Raw genomic sequence first — 20,295 nt, 5'->3', positions numbered from 1 at the left:
GTCTTGAGACACTATATTTTGGTAGAATCTAGAGGATTTTTCAAACGTTTAATCCCTAAAAAGATCACCAGAAAAACTGTCTACAAGAAAAACTAAATTTATTAGATGTAACACAGTAAAGCAGAACTTTATCATAATAATACAGTCTTAGTAGTGTCTGAGCTGAGAAGGAGGATGTCAGGGGAGGATATTTACAGAGTGTAGAGGGTGATTTTAAGGCAAGTCTTGCAAAAAGGCATACTGGTTGGGATTCTGCAGATTTTATGATAGAATAGACCTGGATTGGTGGTCACAGTGAGGGGAGAGTCTTGAAAGAGTTCTTGATGAACAAGCTGTTAGTCTGGATAAGTAATCTCTTTAGTTGGTTCAAGTCTTATCTTCTGGGAGCAGGCAGTTTCCTGAAGCAAGAAGCTAAATTATTTTTGCCTGGCCCCAATATTGTTTAGCATGAAAATAGGAAAGTAAGCTTGGTCAAAGAACTGTTTTGCACGGGGAGTGAGTATGCTTGGTATCAATATTCATTGTTGTAGAGAAAAGTTCTGGAATAATCTCATTGGAAGATTTTTTAAATAAATGTCTTTCACTTAAGTACGACAAACTGCAAGGTATTTCTTTTTACATTGTTGTTATATAGTGTTAACAAGCTGAGCTGCAAAAAAAATGCTTAAGTAGTTAAAACGATAACAACATTAGCAAAATAAAAAAAGCAAGTACTCTCAATCTTAAGAATATATGATAATGTCAACTTTGTATTAGCAGCTCAAAGAGTAGGAAGAGAAAGATTTGCATTCAACTTGAAAAGGAAATAAGATCAGAATTTTAAAAGTCTGTATCACACAAATGTATTGTTTGATTTGGGAAGCATGTTCCAAAAAATCTGTATATGTGGGAGAGTGTGTATATATTTGGGTATATGCAGTATGTCTCATCACACCAGAGCAAATGCAATGTGTGAACACAAGCACTTCTCTACAGATGGAGAGTAGGTGTGAGTGTTCATTTTTCCCTCAAACACTTATGGAGGGCACAGGCTATAGGCCAGGCTCTGTGATAAGCATTAATAATACTGAGATGAATGAGGAATGCCTGGCCTCAAAGAGCTCACAGTAGAGAAGAAGGCTTGGACCCATGTAAATGGATAATCATAAGAAAACATGAAAAGTGTAGTGGGACTCCTGAGAAGAGAGTGACTAAGTCTAGATTCAGGGATCAGAGAATACTGACACTGGGGCCAAACACTGAATGATGAATAGGAGTGAGCTAAGCGGAAGAGAGCGGAGGAGCAGAGTTGTTCAGGCAGCTGTGAAACCTCCATATAGCAGAAATGTGTGTGAGTATCAACAGGCCCTCCTCTAACATTTGCCATACCTAGGACAAGGATAGATGGAGGTCCCTGTATCATACGTCTAAACATTTAAAAATTATAAATCAAGCTATAAAATATACCATCTCTTACTTCACAAATGTATCTTTATAACAACAAAATCAGAAGATACATATAAAGGTATAGTTTTATATTACTAAAAATGGGCAAAACAGCACAGGTAATTAACTTTAATTACTATTGGACATTTCTGGGGATGGACCATCAATGTTTGGATGAGTAATAAAATAAACACAATTCATAAATTATTATATATTTATTTTATGGCATTTTCTTCTTTTCAATTCAGCAAAATCACTCTGTTGTTATAAATAAGCTTTTACATACTTGTTTTCCATTAATAATAACTTACAGAATCAACAAATAAAATATAACTATATTCAAAATAATTAAATATTAGATGTATTTTCATCAAAAGCACAAACTAAATCAATATAAAAATAAAAATTACTTAACAAATTTCCTTATTTTAAAATATTAAACATTATCTATTAAAACTAAAAGATGAAATAAAATTGTAGTTGGTGAACAAATCATGTTGATATTCAACTATTTGATATTAAAAAATTCACTTTGATATTCATCAAATACATAATCAAATATTTAATATTGACATATTAAATATATTTAGTTAAAATAATTAGTATATCATTTATCTAATATATTTTATCAAATATTCAATCAAATATTTAATAAAAATATTTAAAGTTGAAAATTATATCTGATGTTTAAAAGTATTTTAATGAAATATATTTAACTAAAATTAAAAGCTATAATTAAAATGAGCATTTTCATTATTTAATTTCAAAAAATTTAAATTTTAATATTATTAAATATTTTTCCAAAAATTGAAACTTTATACAACTCTAGTTTTTGTGTCCACCTCCTTGCCAATAAAAAGAATTGGTATCATGCTTCATACATGTTACAACTAAACCTCTATATAACAAATATGAGAGCAAGTTGAATTGTTTAACCTTGAAAAATGCTCCTTGGTTGCTGTGTACAACTATAGTGAACTCAGCACTACTTATGAGTGCTTCCACAAGTACAAACTGGAAGGCAAAGAAGCAAAACAGATGCTCAGAACTCCTGGGAAACAATACTTTCTTACGAAAGCATCAACTGCATCCATGCTATCTGACAAATTTAACATGTGGGGTCCAAAGCAGGGTCCAGGGCAGCGGTCCCCTTTACCTAGCATTCAAATTACAAATGAAGGATAATGGTGACCAGATTGTCAAGGGCCTCATGATCAATGCTAGAGAGTCATCTGACAGTTTAGTAAACAGGGAAAAGGCAAATATATAACAGCTCTCTTTCACCGTTTTTCTCTCTGCTGCAGTCACATCAGCTCCTCTCTGAAGCAAAAATCTAGATGTTAACCCTAAGAGATGACAAAAATCTACTTTGGAAGTACTCTGTCAAGACAAGAGTCCTCATGAAAGAGAAAAAGAAGTCAAATGATATCTTTATAATGTCTTTTGAGAGTCTTCTGCATCTCCAGAAAGAAAGCCTCATTTGGAAAAAAAAGATACATATTTATAATCACACAAATAAATTCTGTTATGTATCACACAATGTGTTGGAAAAAATTTTCTGACAAGTGATTTTGCTTCCCTCAGTTCCCCATAACTTTAATAAAGTGATCTAGCTAAGCCTCAATTTATGTCACATAACTTCCCTGCTAAAATACTCTTCAAGAGTCTCTATCACTTGCAAAAGAAAGTTCAAGTTCCTTACTATGGCATCTGTTTCTTCACCATATTTCAGCTGGACCGCTAACCAAGGCCTCCTTGAAGATCTCTCAGCTTCTGCTTGTGCCCTGCTTAATCCATTCTCTCCCCAAACAGCCTGAATGAGAAATGAGATGATGTAGTGACCCCGGCTTAAAAGCCTATCAATAACTCTCTAATGCACATAAGATAAATATAATCTCCTTACTATCACCTACAAGAGGCTGTAAAATTTGGCTCTGCCTGTATATCTCAGACATCCTCTGACACTTCTTGCTCACTATGCTCTACCCTCTTTGGCTTTCTTTCACTTTCCAGACCGTATTAAGCTCCTTTCTACCTTAGGGCTTTTACTCTTGCTGTTGCCTCTCATGTGGAGATCTGGTTTTCTCCGGATCTCCACGTGACTTGCTCCCAGACAGTCCCTCCCTGAACACCTCACTTAAAACACATTCCCAGTTTTTTTTTTTTTTCTCTCTAGTACCTTGTTTCTCATTGGCTTTCTTCATAGTATTGTTCACAATCTATATCTTGTTGATTTCTTATTTAGTAGCTGACATACACTCATTTTTAGTGCAGAAAACTTTTCTGATTTGTTCAGAGTTATATTTCCAACTTTCAGCACAAAACTAACTCTTTAAGAGGTATTGACAACATTTGTCAACATCTACTCTAATTGTTGTTTTTCTTCGTTCACCTGGCTAACTTCTCTCCTCATTCTTTAACCCCAGCACAGGTATTATCTCTCTGAGGCTAAACGTGGTACACTTCCCTTCTGCTTCCGTAGAATCCTCTGCCTTTTTCACATTATTTGCCACTCTTTATGGGCATGTCACCTTCATTTGTCTGCACTTTTAGAAGGAGGAACTATACGCTATTTATCTTTTATCTCCGTAAGTTGTTTACAGTGTCTAGTATGCAGCTGTTCAGTAAATGCAGTTAAATTGAATTGAAAGATTAAATGGAATTGAAATTGAAAGGCTACTAGCAAGGAGGTTGTATAAATTCCGAGGCCAGGCTGCCTCGAATCAAAACACAGCTCTAGTACTTACTTATTAAATCACCTTGGGAAAGTCACTTGAACTTGTGCCTCAGTTTCCTTTTTTTTTTTTTTTTTTTGAGATAGAGTCTCGCTCTGTCGCCCAGGCTGGAGTGCAGTGGTGCAACATGGACTCACTGCAAGCCCCGCCTCCCACGTTCGCACCATTCTCCTGCCTCAGCCTCCCGAGTAGCTGGAACTACAGGCTCCCGCCGCCACGCCCGCCTTATCTGTTTTTTTTTTTAATTTTTAGTACAGAAGGGGTTTCACCCTGTTAGCCAGGATGGTTTCTCTGACTTTGTGATCCACCTGCCTCGGCCTCCCAAAGTGCTGGGATTACAGGTGTGAGCCACCGCGCCCGGCCTTGTGCCTTAGTTTCTTAATCCATAAAATGGAGAGAAAGACAGGAGCTATTTCATAGGTTGTTGTGAAGATTAAATTACTTAATACATGTATTTAAGTGTTACATGTTTAGTCAGCATTTAATAAATGTTAGCTGTGCTTTTATATGAAATGTTTCTCATAATCCTTTTCCTTTTCTAGGACAACTGGAACAAATAAAAGAAGTTCTTCCAATATCTTTTCTCATGTAACAGTAATGAACTTTAGTTTATGGCAAATTTGTGATTATCTTGGCACCAGCCTCTTTTCTAATTGGGCACACATACATAAATCGTGACTTTAGCTGCTTGACTGTTGTGTAACTTAAGGAGTATGTATATTGCCAGTCTGTGCCACTTGGCAGCTTAAAAATTTTAATTTAATTTATTTAAAAAGGGAGAAATGCATACATGTGAGACTAGTACTATGTAAATATGCTTAAATCTATCCCCATATGTTTTATTCAAAATGTTTTACACTGTTAAGTAGAAAAAGAAAACAGATCTGATCATATATCACCTCCCTGCTCAAAATTTTTCTATAGGTTTCAGAATAGGAAAAAAAGTTTAAAATACCTAAAAAGACCCTTAAAAAAATAAAATGAGCAAAGGCAATGAAACAATAACTTTAAAAGACAGAGAAAGGACAAATAATCTTATAAAATAAAGTTTATTAGTAATCAAAGAAAAGCAAATCAAATCCATGTTATATCTTTTATCTACCAAGTGGAAATATTTTGTAAAATGAATGTTCAGTGTAGCCAAGAATGCAAAGAAATCCACACTCCTACACCGTATTGCTGGGAAAGCAATTTGGTCTAAGCTGTAGAAAAAAAAAAAAATTGGAAATAGGTACCAAGAGCCTTTAAAAATTCACAAGTTGTGGACTTAAAATTTATTTTCCACAAATAGCATGAAAAAAATAATCAAAAGTTTTTAAAAAGTTATGATACATATTTTTAGTTTCATCTTACTTATAATAATAAAACATTGAAAATAGCTTAATGTCTGGCTAATTTACAGTAAATCTACACAATAAGATATTATGCAAGTACATAAAGGTTGTCTTTGAAGCATATATGATGACTTCAAAAAATATTTGTGTTTTGTACTATTTATGTTAAAGGAGGTATACTCATGTGTCCCTTAATGATGGGGATGTACTTTAAGAAATGCGTCATTAGGTGATTTTGCCATTGTGTGAACATCATGGAGTGTACCTTCCTTACAAAGGAAGGAAATCAGTATTTTGGAGATATTGGAGCCTACTACACACCTAGGCTACATGGTATAGCCTATTGCTTCTAGGCTACAAACTTGCACAGCATGTTAATGTACTGAATACTGTAGGAAATTGTAGCACAAATCACTAGGCATAGGAATTTTTCAGCTTTGCTATAATCTTATAGAACAAGTTTATATTTAATTCATCATTGACTGAGACATTATGTGATGCATGACTTTATATAAATGAATTATATATATATAAAATGACAATTACACAATTACATAATGTACATATATATGTGTGTATGTATTGCGTTTATGAAAGGAAACATTAAAATATTAACAATGGGATCACATATAGATGTTAGGGTTAAAAAGCTGATTTGTTCTTGTTATTACTTCTACATTTATACAGTTTTCAACCACAAGCATATGGCATAATTCACTTTGATTTTTATTTTCCCATTTTCAATTTCTGTGGATTCATAGATAGTAGACATACATATTTATGGGGTACATGAGGTTTTTGTTTTTTTTTTTTGAGGCCAAGTCTCCCTCTGTCACCCAGGCTGGAGTGCTGTGGCATGATCGCAGCTCACTGCAACCTCTGCCTCCCATGTTCAAGTGATTCTTATGCCTCAGCCTCCCAAATAGCTGGGATTACAGGTGTTCGCCACCATGCCTGGCTAATTTTTGTATTTTTAGTAAAGACAGTGTTTTGCCATGTTAGCCAGGCTGGTCTCAAACTCCTGACCTCAGGTGATCTGCCCACCTAGGACTCCCAAAGTGCTGGGATTACAGGTGTGAGCCACCATGCCCAGTTTGGGGGGCACGTGTGATATCTTGATACAGACATGCAACATGTAATAATCACATCAGGGTAAATGTGGTATCCATTTCATCAAGAATATATCCTTAGTAGTATAAACAATCCAATTGTACTCTTTTAGTTATTTTAAAATGTACAGTTATTTTGACTATAGTCACCCCATTGTACTATCAAATACCAGGCTTTATTCATTCTTTCTATTTATTTATTAACCACTAACCATCTCTACCTCCCCTCCCCACCCCTTCTACTCTCTGTCTCCATGTGTTCAATTGTTCTGATTTTTATATCCCACAAACAAATGAGAATGTGATGTTCGATTTTCTATGCCTGACTTATTTCACTTAACATAATGACCACCAGTTCCACCCATGTTGTGGCAAATGACAAGGTCTCATTCTTTTTTTATGGCTGAATAGTACTTTATTATGTAATAAGTGCCACATTTTCTTTATCTATTCATCTGCTGATGAAAATCTACATTGCTCCAAAATCTTGACTATTGTCAACAGTGCTGCAAAAAACATGGGAGTGCAGATATCTCTTCAAAATACTGATTTCCTTTCTTCGGGGTATATACCCAGCAGTGGGACTGCTGTATCATATGGTAGCTCTATTTTTAGTTTTGTGAGGAACATCCGAACTGTTCTCCGTAGTGGTTGTACTAATTTACATTCCCACCAACAGTGTACATGACCAGCATTTATTATTGCCTGTCTTTTGGATGAAAGCCATTTTAACCAGGGTGAGATTATATGTCATTGTAGTTATGATTTGCATTTCTCTAATGATCAGTGCTGCTGAGCACCTTTTCATATGCCTATTTGCCACTTGTATGTCTTCTTTTGAGAATTGTCTATTCAAATATTTTGTCCATTTTTAATTAGATTATTGGAATTTATAGTAATAAATTCCTAGAGTGTTCCTATAGAGTTGTTTGAGCTTCTTATATATTCTGGTCATTAATCCCGTATCAGGTTGGTAGTAATATGGTTTGGCTCTGTCTGCCCACCCAAGTCTCATCTTGTAGCTCCCGTAATTCCCATGTGTTGTGAGAGAAACCCTGTGGGAGATAATTGAATCATGGGGGCAGGTCATTCCTGTGCTGTTCTTGTGATAGTGAATAAGTCTCATGAGATCTAATGGTTTTAATAATGGGAGTTTCCCTGAACAAGCTTTCTCTTTGCCTGCCACTATCCATGTAAGATGTTACTTGCTCCTTCTTGCCTTCTGCCATGATTGTGAGCCCTCCCCAGTCATGTGGAACTATAAGTACAATTAAACCTCTTTTCTTCCCAGTCTTGGGTATGTCTTTATCAGCAGCATGAAAATAAACTAATACAGTAAATTGGTACCAATAGAGTGGTGAATTGCTGAAAAGATACTTGAAAATGTGGAAGTGACTTTGGAACTGAGTAACAGGCAGCGGTTGAAACAGTTTGTGGGGGTTCAGAAGAAGAATGGAAAATGTGGGAAAGTTTGGAACTTCCTAGAGACTTGTTAAAAAGGCTTGGCCCAAAATGCTGATAATGATATGGACAGTAAAATCCAAGCTGAGGTGGTCTCAGATGGAGATAAGGAACTTGTTGGGAACTGGAGCAAAGCTGACTCTTGTTATGTTTTAGCAAAGAGACTGGTGGCATTTTACCCCTGCCCTAGAGATTTGTGTAACTTTAAACTTGAGAGAGATGATTTAGGGTATCTGGTAGAAGAAATTTCTAAGAGGTGGCTTGGGTGCTGCTAAAGACATTTGATTTTATAAGAGAAGCAGAGCATAAAAGTTCAGAAAATTTGCAGCCTGCCAATGAGATAGAAAAGAAAATCCCATTTTCTGAGAATAAATTCAAGCTGGCTACATAAATTTGCATAAATAATGAGAAGCTGAATGTTAATCACCAAGACAATGGGAAAAATGTCTTCAGGGTGTGTCAGAGGTCTTCACAGCAGCCCCTCCATCACAGATTTGGAGACCTAGGAGAGAAAAATGGTTCTTGGGCAGAGCCTAGGGACTCCTGCTCTGTGCAGCCTCGGATCTTGGTACCCTGTGTTTCAGTTGCTCCAGTCATAGCTAAAAGGGGCCAAGGTACAGCGTGGGCTGTTGCTTAAGAGGGTGAAAGCCCCAAGTCTTGACAGTTTCCATGTGGTATTGAGCCTGCGGGTGCACAGAAGTCAAGAACTGGGGTTTGGGAACCTTCGCCTAGATTTCAGAGGATGTACGGAAATGCCTGGATGTTCAGGCAGAAGTTTGCTGCAGGGATGGGGGCCCTCATGGAGAACCTCTGCTAGTGCAGTGCAGAAGGGAAATGTGGGGTTGGAACCCCCACACAGAGTCCCTACTGGGGAACCACTTAGTGGAGCTGTGAGAAGGAGGTCACCTTCCTCCAGACCCCAGAATGGTAAATCCACTGATAGCTTGCACTGTGCACCTGGAAATGCCACAGACACTCAATGCCAGCCTGTGAAAGTGGCCTGGAGTGGGGCTATAACCTACAAAGACACAGGGGCAGGGCTTCCCAAGACTATGGGAACCCACCTCTTGCTTCAGCGTGACCTGAATGTGAGACATGGAGTCAGTCAATGCAGATCATTTGGAGCCTTAAGATTTGACTGCCCTGCTGGATTTCGGACTTGCATGGGGCCTGTAACCCCTCTGTTTTGGCCAATTTCTCCCATTTGGAATGGGAGAAATGCTAGTACCCACTGCCTGTGCCTCCATTGTATCTAGGAAGTAACTAATTTGCTTTTGATTTTACAGGTTCATAGGTGGAGGGACTTGCCTTGTCTCAGGTGAAACTTTGGACTGTGGACTTTTGAGTTAATGCTGAAATGAGTTAAGACTTTGGGGGACTGTTGCAAAGGCATGATTGGTTTTGAAATGTGAAGACATGAGATTTGGGAGGGGCCAGGGGCAGAATGATACGGTTTGGCTCTGTGTCCCCACCCGAATCTCATCTTGTAGCTCCCATAATTCCCACATGCTGTGGAAGGGACCTGTAGGAGATAATTGAATTATCGGGGCAGATCTTTCCTGTGCTGTTCTTGTGATAGTGAATATGTCTCACGAGAACTGATGGTTTTAAAAATGGGAGTTTCCCTGTGCAAGCTCTCTCTTTGCCTGCCACAATCCATGTAAGAGGTGATTTGCTTCTCCTTTCCCTCCACCATGATTGTGAGGTCTCCCAGCCACGTGGAACTGCAAGTCCATTAAAACTTTTTCTTTCCAATCTCGGGTATATCTTTACCAGCGGTGTGAAAATGTACTAATACAGGTAGTTTGTAAATATTTTCTTCCATTCTGTGGGTTTTCTCTTCACTTGATTGTTCCCTTTGCTGTGCAGAATCTTTTTAACTTGATGTGATCCCATTTTCCCTTTTTTTTTTTTTTTTTTTTTTTTTCTGGGCTTGTGGGTATTACTCAAGGAGTCTTTTCCCAGTTCAATATCCTGGAGAGTTTTCCCAATGTTTTCTTTCAGTAGTTTCATAGTTTGAAGTATTCGATTTAAGTCCTTATTTCATTTTCATTTGGTTTTTGTATATAGCAAGACATAAGGGTCTACTTTCATTCTTCTGTATATGGATATCCAGTATTTCCAGCACCATTTATTGGAGACTATCTTTTTCGCCAGTGTATTCTTGGGACTTTTGTTGAAAATGAGTTCTGTAGGTGTATGAACTTGTTTCTGGGCTCTCTATCTTGTTTCATTGGTCTATGTGTATGTTTTTATGTCAGTATCATGCTGTTTTGGTGACTATAGTCTGTAGTATAGTTTTAAGTCAGGTAATATGATTCCTTCAGGTTTGTTAATTTTTCACAGAATAGCTTTGGCTATTCTGGGTCTTTTGTGGTTTGATATAAATTTTAGAATTGTTTATTCTATTTCTATGAAGAATGTTATTGGTATTTTCATAAGGATTACATTGAATCTCTAGATTTGTTTTGGTAGTATGGACATTTTAATAATATTGACTTTTCCAATTGATGAACATGGAATGTCTTTCCATTTTGTTGTGTTCTCTTCAATTTCTTGCATCAGTATGTTACAGTTGTCATTGTAGAGATCTTTCACTTATTTGGTTAATTCCCAGGTATTTAATTTTCTTTGTGGCTATTGTAAGTGGCATTACTTTTTTTTTTTCAGATTGCTCACTCTTGTCATATAGAAATGCTACTGATTTTTGTAGGTTGATTTTGTATCCAGTAAACTTACTGAATTTGTTTATTAGCTCTAATAGTTTTTTGATGGAGTCTTTAGGTTTTTTCAAATATATAATTACGTTATCTACAAACAAGGATAATTTGACTTCTTCCTTTCCAATTTGAATGCCCTTTATTTCTTTGTCTTGTCTAATTGCTATAGCCACAACTTCCAGTACTATGCTGAACAACAGTGATGAAAGTGGGCATGCTTGTCTCGCAGATCTTAGAGAAAATGCTTTCAGCTTTTCCCTCTTCTATATGACACTAGTTATGAATCTGTAATATGCACCTTTTATTGTGTTGCAGTATGTTCCTTCTACACTCAGTTTTTTTGATTTTTTAATTATGAAGGATGTTGAATTTTGTCAAGTGCTTTTCCAGCATCAATTAAAATGATTACATGATCTTTGTTCTTCATTCTGTTGATATGATGTATAACACTGATTCATTTGCATATGTTGAACCATCGTTGTATCCCAGGGAAAAAACCCACTTGATTATGATGAGTGATCTTTTTAATATACCATTAAATTCAGTTTGTTGGTGTTTTGTTGTGGATTTTTGGATCTTTATTCATCAGAGATATTGGCCTGTAGTTTTCTTTTTTTGTTTTATCTTTGTCTGGTTTTGGTATCAGGGTAATACTGGCCTTGTCAAATGAGTTTGGAGTTCATCCTCCTCTATTCTTCAGAATAGTTGAGTAGTATTGGCATTAGTTCTTCTTTAGGTGTTTGGTAGAATTCAGCAGTAAATCCATCAGATTCTGGGCTTTTCTTTACTGAAAGATATTTTATTATGGTTTCAGTCTTGTTTCTTGCTGTTAGTCTGCTTAGGTTTTGTATTTCTTCATGGTTCAGTCTTAGTAGGTAGTACGTGTTTAGAAACTTATTCATTTCCACTGGATTTTCCAATTTATTGGCATGTAGATGCTCATAGTAGCCAATAATGATCTTTTGGATTTCTGCAATATCAATCGTAATGCCTTCTTTTTCATCTCTGATTTTATTTACTTGGGTCTTCTCCCCTTTTTCTTCATTAGTCTGGCTGATGGCATCGTTTTTTAATCAGAAAAAAAATAGTATAATTAAAGTTAATATGAAAATGTTTACGTTGGCATATAACACTCCATAATTCAGCACAATCTACCTTACTCTAACACTACATTCCAGTCATATCATAGAAACTATTAGAATTCCAGTGCAGAATTTGATACAAATTATCACCCTACAAAGATTCAAAAGTTTTAGTGACTTTACAGAGCAACAGATCTTTTTTTTTTTTTTTTTTTTTTGACAAGCATGTTATTATTTTCATCTCAACTAATGATTTTGAATAACCAGAGCTCTAACCGTAGGGTCTAGAACAGTGCCCAGGGAACAATATGAGTTCAATAAATATTTGTTAAAAAATTAAACAATTTAGGCCGGGCGCGGTGGCTCAAGCCTGTAATCCTTGCACTTTGGGAGGCCGAGACGGGCGGATCACGAGGTCAGGAGATCGAGACCATCCTGGCTAACCCGGTGAAACCCCGTCTCTACTAAAAAATACAAAAAACTAGCCGGGCGAGGTGGCGGGCGCCTGTAGTCCCAGCTACTAGGGAGGCTGAGGCAGGAGAATGGCGTAAACCCGGGAGGCGGAGCTTGCAGTGAGCTGAGATCCGGCCACTGCACTCCAGCCTGGGCGACAGAGCGAGACTCCGTCTCAAAAAAAAAAAAAAAAAAAAAAAAATTAAACAATTTAATAAATGAACTTTACTAGCTGAACAAAATGGGACACTGGATCTTCTTTCAAAATTTAGCAATTTTCCATAAGTGAACTTTTATGCAGACCCAGCCTGATACTGAGAAGAAATGCTGAACCAGTTGCTCAAGGTTCTTCTTAAGTTCTAATCTGTGACTTTGGAGAAAAATCACTGAGCCACTTTGGGCCTTGGTTTCTGCAAGTATAAAGGAGGTTAAAATTTCTGCCTATTCCACAAAACTTATTGTTATTCCTAAATGAAATAGCATACTATACTTAACAAGCATTCAATCAGTATTTGTTAAATAAATGAGAGTTTCAACATGTTAGAAAACTGTAGAAATATAAGCAATTATTAGAAGTGTTAACCAATGTAAATATATTGATAATAAAAAGTAAGCAAATCTGTGATGCAATTGGGAGACGTGTCCTTATGACACCAAAACCAAAAGCTGTAATTTGATCTTCCTACACTCTTCTGTCCATTTTATAATAAATGGCCACTCTTATTAAACTTACTGAACAAAAGGTTATAATTACTTTCAGAAAAGCTAAAAATGTCTTTTATGTTTTACCACAGATAAGGGAACTTCTAGGTGTCAATTTTTCTCTATGTGTGTGAAGCAAGTAGAATTCAAATTTTTGTTTCAATGTGACTCACTTTTTTTCATTCTGAAGAGCCAAAGCCAAATATCTGTTTTTTCAGCATACTTGAATTGAACCTTTTTATCATTATTCTTAATAAGAATATATTACATTTGTTTAGCACCATTATGTATGTCAAAATATAGCTAGAATTAACTAAAATTTTTAGGAATTTTGCAATCTAGTAGTTAAACATAGACAACATTAAGAATTAAATTATAAAAGCTTTGTGTGTATATAGATAAACTAAATAAAATATAATAAATTATATTAAAATGATAATAAATACTCAAACTGCATCACTTTCCAATTATTTTATTTTACCATTATCTATAATCTTGAGTTTATGTCTATTTAATCTCTGTGGTAAAAATACTATACAATACTGTGTTACAACTCCATGTTCAGTGACATCACATTGGTAGTGTGAAATTAGCCATGATGACAGTATCTATACCACTAAAATTGGCAAACACTATAAATCATGGCTTTATTTATCGCTTTGTTGATTGTCTATATTTAAGAGAATTCTGGGAAAAACTTTAATAATGACTACATTTAAATGTGTGCCATGTTTATCACTGTTACATTGTGAATAGCACAAAAAATTGTGAGACTATTCATTGAATATTTGAAAGCTATTATCTCATTCAGTGAAGAAGTCATTTCTGTCACTAATAAAGGAGTGAATTTCCAACATATGTTTTTATTGCTTCATTTTGTATTACCTATGGATGTAAATGAAAATATCAACTAACATTTATGTCAGGACTGCATTAATTTATCAATTGCAGCCATAGATTGCAATAATTCTACAAGAGTTCGCAAAAATCAAAGAAAGCATTCGGTGAGAATCAATTATCTGTATGAAATGTATAACAAAGAGTGTATATAATTATTATTTGTAAATTATGTGCTACACATCTTTTATATCAGTGAAATTTATAATAAACTCGTGTATGTATGACTGTCCACACATTTTTAGGACATTGGTTGTTAAACATCTACCAGTGAGAGAATTCTGGAAAGGTGGAAGAGTAGGAAGCACCAGGAATCTGTCTTCCCACCTAGACAACATTTGCTTTGGCAGAATCTGTCTGATGGAAATATTTTGGAATTTTGGGGTCTGTTGGCTTCCAGGATCAGGCTTGTATGGTAAATTGTGGTTACTTTTGGTCAATTTTAGCAAAGGAGCATCTTCTCATTCCCCATCCCAGCTCAGTGGCAGGCAACTGTGCACTGTTTCTAGAGCAACCTGCACACAGGTTTGGGGAAGCCAGAGTGGGTAAAAAAGGACCCTGTCCTCCAAATGTTAGGAATCTGTGCTCTGTTCATTGGTTGCTGCTCCTGATCACAGAGGTGTGTACAAATAAGCAGGCAGCTATTGTTTTTCCATCATCCCTCATTGTTACAAGTCTCTCCCCTTCCAGCCGAAGTGACTTTCAGGGCATTTAAAGAGCTAATGCCTTTCTTTCTACTTTATTATTTTTTTTCTTTTCCTCCTTTGAGAGCCGGACATTAAAGACTAGGTCATGCCGAAGCTGCTGTATATATAGGGAAAATTAGACAGTGATTATGCCCAGGAGAAGGCATGGGCTCTGAAAAGACATTAAGTTTACATCTCAGGCCAATTGATGGCATGGAGAGAGCCTACAACAATTTTTAAAAATAACCAAAAGCAATAGCAAAAACAGCAAATTCTGGAAAAGAGAGAGAATATAATTTTCAGAGTGAACACACTATTAGATCCTAATGCACAATTTTCAGCAAAAAAAAAAAAATCACAAGACATACAAAAAAATAGAAAAGTATGACACATTAAGAAAATCAACGTAAACTGTTCCTGAAAAAGACCTGATGGCAGATAATTTAAACAAAGACTTTAAAACAACTGTCTTAAAAATGGTCAAAGTACTTAAGCAAGATGTGTGAAAAGATAAGATAAGAAAATGATGTATAAACAAAATGGAAATACCAAGAAAAAGACAGAAAACTTAAAAAGAAATTAAAAAGAAATTCTGGAGTGAAAAAGTAAAATAATTGAAATAAAAAAATTCACTACAGGAACTCAAAGGAAGATCTGAGCAGCCAAAACAATTATCAACTAACTTGAAGATAAGATCTTGGAAATGATTAAGTCTGAGGAACAGAAGTGAAAAAGATTGAAGAAAAGTAAGTAGAGCTTAAGGGATCTATGGGAACCAGTAAGTGGGCCAATATATGCATTATGAGAGTCAAAAGAGGAGAAGAGAGGCAAGGGTCAGATAGCATATCTGAAAATAATGGCAGAAAACTTTTCAAATTTTATGAAATACATGAACATAAACCTTCAAGAAAATGAATAAATTCCAAATGATATGAACTTAAAGAGACCCACACTGAGACACACTATAATCAAACTCTCAAAAGACAAACACAAAGAAAGAATCTCGAAAGCCAAAAGACAGAAGTGATTTATCGTATGCAAGGGATCCTCAATAAGCTTATCACCAGATTTCTCATCAGAAATTTGGAAGCTAGAAGGCAGTGGGCCAATATAGGCAAAATGCAAAAAGAAAAAACCTGTCAACCAAGAATCCCATATCTGCCAAAACTGTTTCTCAGTGTGCTGGTTCCTGAAAAAGTTAAAAATGAAATGACCATATATTGTGTTTTGAATGTGTCCCCCAAAAACATGTGCTGGAAACTTAATCTCCAATGCAACAGTGTTGGGAGGTAAGATCAAATAGGAAGTGTTTAGATTATGAGTGCTCCACCCTCATAAATGGATTAATGCCAAGTATAAGAGGGCTTGAGGCTGTGAGTTTGATCTCTTGCTCTCCCTCATTCTGTCTTTGTCCTTCTGCTATGGGATGATCCTGCAAGAAGGTCCTCACCAAGTGTTGGCCCCTAGATCCTGAACTTCCCTGCCTTCAGAATTGTGAACCAATGAATTTCTATTCATTATAATTACCCAGCTAGGGTATTTTGTTATAGCAGCACAAAATGGACTAAGATTCCACATAATCCAGAAATTCCACTTCTGGATATATGCCCGCATGAATTAAAAGTAGTAGCAGTAGGCCGGGTGTGGTGTCTCACACCTGTAATCCCAGCACTTTGGGAGGCCAAGGCAGGTGGATCACTTGAGGTCAAGGGTTCAAGATCAGCCTGGTCAACATGGTGAAACCCCATCTCTACTAAAAATACAAAAAAAAAAAAAAAAATTAGCAGGGCATGTTGGTGTGTGCCTGTAGTCCCAGCTACTTGGGAGGCTGAGGTGGGAGAATTCTTTCAACACAGGAGGCAGAGGTTGCAGTGAGCCAAGATTGTGCCACTGCACTCCAGCCTGGGTCACAAAGTGAGACTCTGTCTCAAAAAAAAAAAAAAAAAAAGAAAGAAAATTCTGATATATGCTACCTCATGAATGAACCCTTGAGGACATTATGCTAAGTGAAATCATTCAGTCACAAAAGGTAAATACCGTACAATTCCACTAATATAAGGTATTTTGAATAGTTAAATCATAGAGACAAAAAGTAAAAATGTCACAGGCTCTTTGGGGTGTTGCTTCACCAGCTGGAAGCCTCAGTAACTAGTGGTGCCTTTGTCCAAGTTTTGTTCTGACCCACTGATCACACTCGGCCCAGCAGGCTGAGCTTGGCTTATACTCCCAGCCTGGATTGCATGCCTGCCAAGGGCAAACAGGGTGTTGAGGGGTGTGTGAGTGAGTGAGCATGGGGTCCAACCACTGTGCACAGGCCAGGCATAGGCATTGGCTCCCTGGTGAGGCCGCAGCTGAACCAGGCATACCATAAGCAGCTTCCATGGCTGACACCGGGGAATGTGGTGACACCCAGAAGCTTGGAAATGCCAGGAACCACCAAGCCCTAAAAGGGCATCACAGCCCTGACTGGGGAAACTCCTAGGTCTGGACTCCCCAGAGGGCCACAGCTCTTCTCCCCTTCCCTCTTCTATCCTTGTTGCACACAACACATGGAGCAAGGGACATGTTTCAGAATTGTGTTACAGCTTTTTTTAGCTCTGCCATTCCACGAGTCCTGAGTTCTTTTCCTGTATCCAGGAAGAATGAGGTACACAGACAAGTGGAGGGTGAGCAAGATGAAGAAGAACTTTATTGAGGACAATTTAAAGGAGACCAGCAGTGGGTTGCTCCTCTCTGTAGCCAGGGTGTCCAGACAAGCGTTCAGCTCTCGGCAGAGAAGGTAGCTCTTCTCTGCAGGCAGGTTGTCCCATGGTCTCCCTGCTCTCAGCAGAGAGGAGACCCTAGAGTGAACAGCTCCTTTTTGCAATCCTAACATCTTTTCTGGTCTGGCTGAGTCTGGAGCTTTTTATGGACGTCAGTGGGGAGGAAGACTGTGCCTATTGGTCCACAGGGGGCTATGAGCAGGCCCGGAAAAAGCATCACAAGTTCCCACTCCAGTCCACAGGACCGGCAGTCCAGCCCCCAGGCTTCAGGCCTTCCCTGGCTGGAAGGTAAGGCTTCAGGAGGGACCCACCCGCTTCCATCCAGGAGCCTTTCTGCCTCTTGCTGTGGTTCATGACGCCCAGGCTGTTTGTGACAAAGGGCACCTGCGGGCCAGTACCGAGCTGCCCTCAGCTCCCCCAGGGCCTCCCTCCTGTGATCGTCAGTGCCCAAAGTCTGGAAGGGGCCAAGGTGTCAGGGGACTGGTGTGTCAGAGCTGCCCCAAGCATACGCACACCCAGCCGGGCTGCCACAGAGCCCAGTCTTGGCCTCAAGCTTGCTCCGAGATCAGAGTGGGCGCTGGGGGTGGGGAGAGGCCAAGCAGTAGGAGCAGACACCTCTGAGCCTTTGGGGGAAATGCGGAGACCTTCCAGGGCCACCAAGAGTGCAGTGATGCCTAAGTCCATACCCGCATCCGGGCGGCTGCAACTGCGCCCTGAAGAGCAGGGATCCTGCCTGCTTCTGGCCCCCAACAGCGCAAGGAGGCCCACCCAGGTACACAGCTGCGACTTAGCTGGCTGCAGCTGCACCTGCGACAGTGAGGTTCCTGCCTGCCCCCAGATCCTGCCGGCTCCATGGAGTGTGGCACCACCGCAGGCTCATCTCGACCTTAGGGCTCCTCTCTACCTGTCCCTCTGTGCCCCACCGCATGGCTCCCTCACCTGCAGGCAACTCCGCTTGGCCTCATTGTGGTTGATCCCAGGGCAGTGCGCTCTGGGGGACTGCCCACGTCTTCGCTGGATTTTCCCCACAGTGGCAGCAGGCAAGGTGCAGGTAGCGCGGTGGCCCTGACTAACGCTGCACAAACGAAGCCTACGCTCTCAGGGCCAGCTCCATGAGTCCCGGCTGTGGCTTTGGCTGTGCCTTTGTGCCCGTAGGGGCTGGAAGCCGGCAGGAACCTCACCCTCCCAGGCGCAGGGGCAGCCAAGTTGCAGCTGGGAACCCGGGCCTCCCTATGCTGTTGGTGTTTGTGGGCTCCCGGGATGCGGCAGGGAGAGGGGCTGTGGCCGTGGTGGAGGCTCCGGCCTTGGGTCTCGCCCTGCCATGTAAGGGTGGAGAGGATGGCAGGGCACAGGGGACACAGGGCACAAGGGTCCCACTACCGCCACTACTGCTCCCATAGCTGCTCCTGCCGTCACCACTGGTGCCTCCCCACTGCAGCCAGCCTGATGGCAGCAGCTGCTCCAGATGGTCCACCACTGTAATCAGATTGGTGGTTATCAAGGGTTCTGCCAAGAGGTTGCAGAGAGGAGTGAATGAAGAGTTACTGTTTAATAGATACAGAATTTCTGTTATACAGTATGAAGAGTTATGGAAATGGATGGTGATGATGGTTGTACAATATTATAAATGTATTGAATACTATGAAACTGTACACTAAAATGATTAAAATTATAAATTTTGTGTTAACGTACATTTACCACAATGAAAAAATTTGAAAAAAAAAATCAGTATGCCACTATCATTTAATGACAATAATGTAATAATATGGTAGAACTTAGAAAAACAATGCATGTTGGGTTATGATCTCTATCAGTTAGTGACAATTTGTATTTAATGTCCTATTATGCTGGAAGGTATCCTAAAATATACCTTTCTCAGACTTCAGTCTAAATGCCAAATTTATCTCAGTTGTGTTTCTATCACTTCCCATAACGATCATGAATCCCAGCAGTTTGTTCCAGGCTGCAGAGAGTATCAGACACAAACTTCGTGTGCTGCTGAGATTTTCTCCCCTGTTGCTCTGACCTGGCTGCCAAGGATATCAGCTATCCATAACCACTCTTATGCCAAACTGAAGTATTGAACCTGGATGGCTTTCATGCCTCACATGCCAAGCCTATGAATGCCAATTTGCCCTCCACTTGTGCATATGTATGAAATACCACACCTTAGAGTGCAGAATCTAGTTTTCCAGTCCATCACTGAGGGGCTGGATCACTTAATTCAAAACTGAATTGTTGTCATTGGAACTTAACCATGGGAAACAGGAGACAGGATGAAGCCAAACAGATAAAGTTTCCTTCCTTTCACCCTTCCATGAGCTATTGAAGATTCCTCCATCCAGCCTTCCAGAGAAGTCCCAGTGTTTAGCTAGTTCATCTGCTGAGCAACATGTATCTCATAGCAGTTGGTCATAAGCAGTAGTCAGTATGGTAACCAATCATATCACATTGCTTGTGTTAGTCTGTTTCATATTGCTATAAAGGAATACTTGAGACTGTGTAATTTATGAAGAGAAGAGGTTTATTTGGCTCACAGTTTTGCAGCCTGTGCAAGCATGGCACTAGCATCTGCTTGGCTTCTGGCGAGCCTGCAGGAAGCTTTTACTCATGGCAGGAGGCAAAGGGGCAACAGGAGTGTCCTATGGCAAGAGAGGGGGCAAAGGAAAGAAGAGAGGGTCCTAGATTCTTTTTAACAATCGGATGCTGCAGTAACTAATAGCACAAGAGCTCACTGGTTACCATGGGAAGAGCACCAAGCCATTCACAAGTGATCTGCCCCCAGGACCCCAACACCTCCCATTAGGCCCTATCTTCCACACGGCGGGGGGGGGGGGGGGGGGGGGGGGGGGGGGGGGGGGGGGGGGGGGTCACATTCAACATGAGATTTGGAGGGGACAAAGATCCAAACTGTATCAGCTTCGAATTC

This window comes from Papio anubis, chromosome 1 (assembly GCF_008728515.1).
Source record: "Papio anubis isolate 15944 chromosome 1, Panubis1.0, whole genome shotgun sequence".
NCBI classification, from domain to species: domain Eukaryota; kingdom Metazoa; phylum Chordata; class Mammalia; order Primates; family Cercopithecidae; genus Papio; species Papio anubis.
Note: the sequence above shows the minus strand (reverse complement) of the source record.